This window comes from Terrapene carolina, unplaced genomic scaffold (assembly GCF_002925995.2).
Source record: "Terrapene carolina triunguis isolate 2854851 unplaced genomic scaffold, T_m_triunguis-2.0 Scaffold67, whole genome shotgun sequence".
Classification (NCBI taxonomy): Eukaryota; Metazoa; Chordata; order Testudines; family Emydidae; genus Terrapene; species Terrapene triunguis.
This window is the reverse complement of record NW_020664418.1, coordinates 44,826,257-44,835,156: the sequence shown is the minus strand read 5'-3', so window position 1 is coordinate 44,835,156 and position 8,900 is coordinate 44,826,257. Positions and strand designations below refer to the sequence as shown.

Below are 8,900 nucleotides of genomic sequence, written 5' to 3'. Positions count from 1 at the left end.
TCGGGGCGGGACTGGCCCTAGAGACCCCTCTGCAGCCCGCCCCGCCTAGGGGAGCCCTAAGGTGACTAGATGTCCCGATTTTATAGGGACAGTCCCGATTTTTGGGTCTTTTTCTTATATAGGCTCCTATTACCCCCACCCCATGACCCGATTTTTCACATTTGCTGTCTGGTCACCCTAGGGAGCCCTGTTGGGGCAGGGCTGGCCCTAGAGACCCCTCTCCACCCCGTCCAGCCTGGGGGAGCCCGGTCGGGGCGGGGGCTGGCTGTAGGGACCCCTCTCCAGCCCACCCAGCTTGGGGGGATCCCTGTCAGGGTGGGGCTGGCTCTAGGGACCCTTCTCCAGCCTGTCTAGCTTGGGGGATCCCCATCAGGGTGGGGTTTGGTTCTAGGGGCCTCTCTCCGCACTGGCCCTATCCCACTTAATTATTAATCCTTTTGTTTAAATGTCTTCATGCTGATGGAGGATTTCTGTCATCTGAAGACATGGTGGGTGGCAGCATCTTCCTGCTCTGCTCGCTGCTCCCCAGTCGCTCTTGTGCTCTGCTTGGATGGGAACATAGGGGTCAAAACCTGCCCTTGTCTTACTGAGTTCCCAGCCTTCTTGCTCCAGTCGGGGTGGACTGAAAAGCCTCTGAAGTTTCTACTCTTTAGGACGTGTAGAAGTGGTTTGGGACATGCTGGTCTCTGCAGTAGTAGCCTCGATACATCTCAGTACCGAACCATTGTTTGTCTTGAGCCTATATTCCAGAAAGACCCGTCCTGGACTGCCCATCTCAGCAGCTAGTTACTTCTCGCCCGGCTGCTGGACTGTCACCTGTCGTGTGGTGTGTGATTGACAGCTCATCTGGCCAGAACAAGGCATCCTTAAAAAAAAAAAAAAATTCCCATGGAGAGGCAGCACGTTTTAGAATTCAGCCCTAGGCTCCATTGATTTATCTCTGTTCCTGCCACCTAACGTGCTGTGTGGTCTTGATCAAATTGCTGTATAAGAGCTAAGTATCATTAGCTGGAACTTGAGTCTATTTATTTCATCATCTTGTGGTTGCACTTACCCCTTACAATGTTTACTCAAAGAGTACAACATGAGTCTGGATTCTTTATTAGACTCCTTATCTGCTCTCATTTCCTCACATCAGCTCTTTCCTGACCAGGGCACATGAATATCTGCTTTTCTGCCCTGGAACAGCAATTTAGAGATACCCGATAGCGTTGTCGGTGACAGAATAGCCCGTGGAATAAACTGCTTAATGACACTAAGATGCTTTTTGCACATTGGGTGGCAGAATTTCTCCACCGAAGGATTAAGTGTTATGGTTGGGTTTGTAATACAATGGGAGAGCATTGTGCTGCCTGTGAAACATGAGTTAGAAACTGGTGTGGGGCCTCCTTTTAAAGAGAGGTGCATTGATAATCTTGGGGTGGGATGGCTGCTTGTGCTGTTTAACCAGACTGTGCAATCCGTGAAATACAGTTGGCATTGCAGCTTAGCCGTTCACTTGCCCTTCCAGCGGTAAAAGGAATTCTTGTTAAGGATGGCTCTCCCGTTTCTTGATCTTTTTGCTTTGGTCATTAGAGGTTTGAGTACTCGGGTGTTTGGGACATTTATTGGTTTTTAATTAGTGTTGGTAACTTTGATTTCTGAAAAGTATAGGAACATTTACTGGGAGCCTTTGCTTATTGTTTCAAGTACAGATCTATTGGCAAACAGTTAATCCAAAGTGATTTGGAAATAAGAAACTACTCAGCACATGGATTAAGCAGGGTTTGATGCTTTCCTTTGGAACCATATGAGGGCGCTGTGCCTCAGGTAAAAGACTGCATCCAAGATATTGAATATTAGCATATTTATGATTGACACTGTAAACTGAGCCGTATACCACCAAAAGCTTCTTGATGTTTAAAACCGATATCTCTGGTTCTAGCTTTTTCACTGACAGCTCTGCACTTTTGCCACGAAGCATGCTTTGTTAATCCCATTCATGAAGTGCTGGACTTTTAAAAATACCTATTGTAGCAGAGCTAAAAAGTACAACAGGCAGAGAAGAGAACTTTTTTGAAAGGGGAATGTAGTTGTAGGCACAGTATTAATTGCCTGAGATCTGGGAGTGAGTGAGGGGGAGTGAAAAAAAATTGGCATTATTCCCAGTGGAAAAGTTGGGGCAGGGGAGGGTGGTGGGTGGAACTTAAAATTAAAAAAAAAAAAAAGGATATCTCCATTATTTTAATTTTTTTTTATCTCCTAGAACTGGAAGGGACCTTGAAAGGTCTATCGAGTCCAGCCCCTTTCCTTCATTAGCAGGACCAAGTACTGATTTTGCCCCAGATCCCTAAGTGGCCCCCTCAAGGATTGAACTAACAACCCTGGGTTTAGCAGGCCGATGCTCAAACCACTGAGCTATCCCTCCCCCCATTAGTTGATCTTCGTTCTATACTCTGCAAATTAGTCATGATATTTCTAGAGCCTGTATGAATTCTAAACAAGCATCAAAATGATGCCATTGGAGCGAACTGACATTAGGTTCAGAAAATAAGTAAGTTCTACAGAGGACAGTGACTTGGACACCAGTAGTCAAAATTGCTACTTGTTTACATGGGTGAATTCAGGGGAATTGCACATGCTTATGCCACCTGTGCATTTGTTGCTGGGAATGGTGGAGGCAAATATATTGAGAGACAAAGTACATCGGCATACTGGGATTCTTCCTCATCTGTTGGAGAAGGCCATGACATTTTCACCTAGTGAGCCGTGAGAGATGGGGAGAATGATCTCAAAGCACTTCACAAACGTGAATGAATTAAGCCTAGTAACTGCCCTGTGAAGTAAAGAGGCATTAACCACGGAGCAGGACACTAAAGCTTTTGTTTATGTAGAAGTTGCACCAATTAAACTTCAACTAGTTTTAAAACTGATTCAGTTAAATTCATGCAAAGCCCTGTGTAGACTAATCAATTTAAGATAACTTGATATAAGCCAGGTTTGCATCCATTTAAGAGTACCCACATGTCTTTTGCATTGTTTAACTCAGAGGTAGGCAACCTATGGCACGCGTGCTGAAGGCGGCACGTGAGCTGATTTTCAGTGGCACTCACGCTGCCCGGGTTCTGGCCACGGGTCGGGGTGGCTCTGCATTTCAATTTAATTTTAAATGAAGCTTCTTAAACATTTTAAAAATCTTATTTACTTTACATACAACAATAGTTTAGTTATATATTATAGACTTATAGAAAGAGACCGTCTAAAAATGTTAACATGTTTTACTGGCGCGCGAAACCTTAAATTAGAGTGAATAAATGAAGACTCGGCACACCACTTCTGAAAGGTTGCCGACCCCTGGTTTAACTAAACCCAATTTTAAATTGCGCCTCTAGTTAAACGGGTGCAGCCTTGTGTGTAGACAGTCTTTAAGGGTACTGAGAGGATGTGTGACTTGACTTGCTCAAGGTCATACAGGAAGTCCATGGTTATGCCATGTCTAGAACCCAGGTGTTCTGATTCCCAGTCTTGGTCTTTAACCACAAGACCATCATTCCAGTAGGTTGTTAATTTCTAACTGCCACCTAGACCTTGTCTGCAATAGAAAACTAGGCACTCGTATTTTCCAGCAGTGCAGTTCTATGGATGACAGAAGCGGTGGAGGTTATAGTGTAGATGAAACAGACCTGTTGTGTGCAGGGTTAGATAACCTGGTGGTAAAACTGGTTTTTAATTGTGTTGGGGAGACGTCAGTTTTGATGGTATAGACAGGCTAAGTCCTTGGCACTGTGGTCTAACCAGAGCTAGTGCGGTATTTAACGTGGGGGTTTGTTCCTCAATAAAAGGGTTGACTCATTTGCACAGGCAACACCATGTGTTGTTATAACACGAGCAGGGGACTGTTGAGTTTTTAAACATGTGCTCGGAAAATGTTGTAGGGTCCCACCTGGTAGTAGTCAGCATCAGAGACAAGATAGTGGAATGGGGTACTGCTGGTCTCCTTTAGTGTGGAAATTGCAATGTTTGCTGCAGGCACCTGAGAGCTCTATTTATTCATTGATACTATCCATAACTTCACGGACCCACTTCATCTGTTCTCATTCTGGACTGATTCCAACCCTGTAGCAGAATTTGTCAGAGCAGTGCTTGACAGCTGCCTTCCATTGGTGTTTTTTTACTCTTATGGTTGAAACCATAGCAGAGAACGGATACAGCTTTTTAAATGCTGAGCTTTCCATGTGTTAATTGCCACAGTCTCTTCCCTGAGTGCTAGCAGGCTTATCAGCTATACAGACCCCCTTGCCCCCATCCCCCAAGTAAAAGAAAAGGTGAACCCTGTCTACAGGTGACTTTCGGTCATGAATTTGCTTCATGGTGTCCAGCGTGGTGGTATTTCAACATGTCTCCATTTGGAATTGGGAGTTTTCAACGATTGCATTTTAAGTATTAATTCCTTCCCTTCTCGTTCCGGTCCGAGTCTCTGTGAACTGCTAGAATGAGACACTATTCATTCCACATTTGATTAGTATGTTTGTACTTCAGTGACATGTCAAGTATGCAGGGCAATGGTGAAGGTGGTTTTGGTTATGTGCGCCTTGAATTTTTGCCAGTGTTTAAGTGATTGCGCTTCGAGATGAACCGAGGATGTCATTTCTGTGTATTAGGTTTAGACTGACTTTCGGATCTCTCATTTGAGGTGGTGTCTGTTCTGGTTTAGAACCCAGCCTGAAACCAAAATCACTGGGGCTGGTTTGGATCCAGAGACTTGTCGGAATTTCTTGGCCCATTCTAAAATTCGGAGCGGGGGGTTTGGATTCAGACTATCGCTAGTTTAAATACAAGTATTCCTGACGCTAAGATGTAAGTGAAAGATTCAGCGTTTCCCTCAACCAGCATAATTTATCTTACTTTCCACACCGTGTTTCCAGCCCCTTTGAGTTCAAGCAAGACTTTGTGCAGCCTCCTTTGAGTGGAGTAGATCAGTGGAAGCAGATTACCTATAGTACAAAAGCTGGTCGAATAAAAACCGTGAGGTCCCCATTGTACAATGAAGCAAAGTGATGGAAGTTACACTCGAAGGAATAAATTAAAAGCTGGGAAACCATCAAGGTTTTCCAGCATTGTCCTCCATATTCAGCAGAGAGAAGAGGACTTCTTTTCTTTCCAGCTCCACACACAAAAGGGGAAGAGCAGCAGAGCAGCGAGGCCATTCCAGCTAAGCTCTGGAGCATTTTGCATGGGCCATTCTTCTTTAGATGGATGTGGACAAGCTTTGGCAAGTATGGACAAAAGGAAACAATAAAGCGTTCGGCTGGACACTGTTGAAAATGTGACCCAATCAGGTGAGCATTGTTTGGGAAAGTTGAGTAGAGAGCTAAGGGGCCCTGCCCTTCGAGGTGCTAAGCATGCTCCGCTGTCGGCGAATTCAAGTATTGGTTGATCACAGGATGACTATGAGCCGCCAATGTGATATGGCCGTTAAAAAAGCTAATGCGGTCTTGGGATGCATCAGGCGAGGTATTTCCAGTAAAGATAAGGAGGTGTTGGTACCGTTATACAAGGCACTGGTGAGACCTCATCTGGAATATTGTGTGCAGTTCTGGTCTCCCATGTTTAAGAAGGATGAATTCAAACTGGAACTGGAACAGGTACAGAGAAGGGCTACTAGAATGATCCAAGGAATGGAAAACCTGTCTTATGAAAGGAGACTCAAAGAGCTTGGCTTGTTTAGCCTAACCAAAAGAAGGCTGAGGGGAGATATGATTGCTCTTTATAAATATATCCGAGGGATAAATATCAGGGAGGGAGAGGAATTATTTAAGCTTAGTACCAATGTGGACACAAGAACAAATGGATATAAACTGGACACTAGGAAGTTTAGACTTGAAATTAGACGAAGGTTTCTAACCATTAGAGGAGTGAAGTTCTGGAACAGCCTTCCCAGAGGAGTAGTGGAGGCAAAAGACATATCTGGCTTCATGACTAAGCTTGATAAGTTTATGGAGGGGGATGGGATAGCCTAATTTTGGCAATTAATTGATCTTTGATTATTAGCAGGTAAATATGCCCAATGGTCTGTGATGGGATGTTAGATGGGGTGGGATCTGAGTTACTACAGAGAATTCTTTCCTGGGTGCTGGTTGGTGAGTCTTGCCCACATGCTCGGGGTTTAACTGATCGCCATATTTGGGGTTGGGAAGGAATTTTCCTCCAGGGCAGATTGGCAGAGGCCCTGGAGGTTTTTCGCCTTCCTCTGCAGCGTGGGGCACGGGTCACTTGCTGGAGGATTCTCTGCACCTTGAGGTCTTTAAACCACGATTTGAGGACTTCAGTAACTCAGACATTGGTTAGGGGTTTGTTACAGGTGTGGGTGGGTGAGATTCTGTGGCCTGCATTATGCAGGAGGTCAGACTAGGTGATCATAATGGTCCCTTCTGACCTTAAAGTCTATGAGTCTAAGATGAAGTAGTCAAGCTACAGTAGATGAGTTGTGAGAAAGTCCGTGCAGTTAGAGAAACGGAAGGGAATTTTTCTTCCTCACCTTGCATGGGAGGAGCTTCACGGGTGGAAATAATAAAACCAAATGCTGCTTGCTATAGCGTGATGGCCAGGACTTCTGAGCACCAGACGAAATGAAGACAGTGCACCCATAAGTTAGCTGCAGTAGGTAGGACTATCGACCATGTCTATCGTTAGTCCTCCTCCCACCTCAATGACTTCCTCTTTATTGGCAGACAGGAAGTTGCAGGAGTAACTAAAAGCCTTGGAAAGTGCATCATGCCTGGGTGATGGCAGGGAGAGTTAGCTCTATTCAGCTGCTGGCTCTGGGGAGCCCAGTCCAGAGGTTCGACAGTAAAAGTACGCCATGATCTCTTCTGGGGTGACCGTGGGATTGTAGGGGAAGCGGTGATCTCTAGGAAATACACAAAGAAGGCCCCAATCAGCTGGGTTGAAGCCTGGTTGTGCAATGCGGAGTGACTGGAGAACGCGTGGAAATTAAAACATTTCAGAGTCACAGCTGAGCAGTTGGGAAGGGAGTCTGTCAGACTGTTTAAAACTGTGTGTGCGCCTGTGTAATTAATCTCCAACGCCAACTGAGCACTTAGGAGCAAGGAACCCTCTGTTAAAGACTCAGCACCCCCGCCCCTCCACTTAAGAAAAAAGAGCTCGCACTACACATCTCTGAGACCCTCCCGCAACAGGTTTGCAGGATTGGGCTCATCAAGTATAAAAATCACCCTCCGAGAAATCCTCCCACAAAACATTCCTGATTTTTCTGAAGGAAAAGAAAGCAAACGGTCTTTATGCAGCATGAATAATTAACAACAACAACAAAAAAGACATGAGCCCAATTAAAATAATCCTCCGCAGGTCACTTTTCAATTTATATTTTGTTCCCTTTCTGTGGGTGGTGGTAAGTGCTGTTATGGTGTTGAAAAGGGTGGGACAAACAACGTAAATGCTGGATTGTATTATTAGCATGTGGTCTGGACCAGAACCATATGCAGTGCACTTCTGGAAGTTTGGATTTCCATCTCTAATTAGCACTATTGAGCTTCGGCTACTCTAGTTTGTACTGAAAAATCATCCACCCTTTCCTTACCACTGATGCTGTTCCATCAGTAATAGCTAGGGTCCCAACAAATTCACGGTCCGTTTTAGTCAATTTCACGGGCATAGGATTTAAAAAATGGTAAATTTAATACTTCTGCGCTGGCGGCGGCGCTGCCTTCAGAGCTGGGCAGCTGGAGAGCAGCGGCTGCTGGCCGGGAGCCTAGCTCTGAAGGCAGAATCGCTGCCAGCAGCAGCGCAGAAGTAAGGAGGGCATGGTATGGTATTGCCACCCTCACTTCTGTGCTGCTGCCTGCAGCGCTGGGCCCTCAGTCAGCAGCTGCCGTTCTCTGGCCACCCAGCTCTGAAGACAGCGCAGAAGTAAGGATGGCAATATCGTAGCCCCCCTAAAATAACCTTGTGACATCCCCCCCCCCGCCACCTCCCTTTTGGATCAGAACCCCCAATTTGAAAACGGCTGGTCTCCACCATGAAATCTGTGTGGTATAGGGTAAAAGCACACAAAAGACCAGATTTCACGATGGAAGACCAGATTTCATGGTCTGTGACACGTGTTTCATGACCATGAATTTAGTAGCACCCTAGTAATAGCCAAAGATAGGAGCGCTGCGGTAGCCAGGACCTGGGGCAGGTCTGGAGGACACAATGGTAAAAATGCTGGTGAATGGCCTTCACGGAATGCCAGTGCTATGTCCGCGCTAGCAGTTCCTTGTTGCTACCATCAGTGGCAGTGTAATGGTGTGAGATCGCCTCCAAAAGCGGCGTGTAGATAAGGGCTTAGGGCTTGTCTACACTTAAAATGTTACAGCGGCATAGCTCCGCTGCTGTAGTGCTTCAGGGTAGCCACTACCTATGCTGACGGGAGGGGTTCTCCCATTGGCATAGTTCAGGGATCGGCAACCTTTGGCACGCGGCCCGCCAGGGTAAGCACCCTGGCAGGCCGGGCCGGTTTGTTTACCTGCCGCATCCGCAGGTTCGGCTGATCGCAGCTTCTACTGGCCGCGGTTCGCAGCTCCAGGCCAATGGGAGCTGCAGGAAACGGCGCGGGCCGAGGGATGTGCTGGCCGGGGCTTCCCACAGCCCCCATTGGCCTGGAGCGGCGAACCGCGGCCAGTGCGAGGCGCGAGCGGCCGAACCTGCGGATGCAGCAGGTAAACAAACCGGCCCGGCCTGCCAGGGTAAGCACCCTGACGGGCTGCGTGCCAAAGGTTGCCGATCTCTGGCGTAGTTAATAATCCACTTCCCCGAGAGGGGGTAGCTAGGTCGACAGATGAATTCTTCCAGCAACCTAGTGCTCTCTACACAGCGACTCAGGTCGGTTTAACTACACTGCTCAGGGGTGGATTTTTTAC

The 8,900-nt window shown here is 46.7% G+C and overlaps 1 protein-coding gene across 1 annotated transcript in view; it reads left to right on the top strand.

Moving 5' to 3' along the window:
• The window catches only part of ADAMTS17 (ADAM metallopeptidase with thrombospondin type 1 motif 17), a 262,300-nt gene that overhangs the window by 1,541 nt on the left and 251,859 nt on the right, over positions 1 to 8,900 (top strand). The gene's annotated exons all lie outside the window — the stretch shown is intronic.